The following is a 390-nucleotide window of genomic DNA, read 5'->3' as shown; positions in this document are numbered from 1 at the left end:
AGCCAGAGCCTGTGAACCTGCCAGAGAAGAGCCACGGGTGCTGTGAGCCAGCGCACAAGCCTAGGAGAAGGAGAGCATGGTGCAGCCCCCCCCGGCCACCCCTCCCTGCAGGTTTTGTCTGCAGCCATACGGCGCAGCGAGCCCTTCAGTCACGGTGTGTCACCAGCTGGGACAGAGCCACCAGGAGCTGGGAGCCTCACACCCCCACAGCCACCCGCATCGGGGCGAGCAAAACCCAGAGTGACACGGGCAGGGCTGCACTCTGCACGGACCAAGCCCGAGAGGACACGGCCTCTCCCTCTGGCTGGAGAAGGAGCTCTGCATTTGAAGCAGCCCAAGCGTGGGTAGCACCCCAGGGCCCCGCGGGCGAGGGGATGGCGGCACTGAGAG

Source organism: Buceros rhinoceros, unplaced genomic scaffold (genome assembly GCF_000710305.1).
Source record: "Buceros rhinoceros silvestris isolate BGI_N320 unplaced genomic scaffold, ASM71030v1 scaffold20694, whole genome shotgun sequence".
Classification (NCBI taxonomy): domain Eukaryota; kingdom Metazoa; phylum Chordata; class Aves; order Bucerotiformes; family Bucerotidae; genus Buceros; species Buceros rhinoceros.
This window is presented reverse-complemented; position numbering follows the sequence as displayed.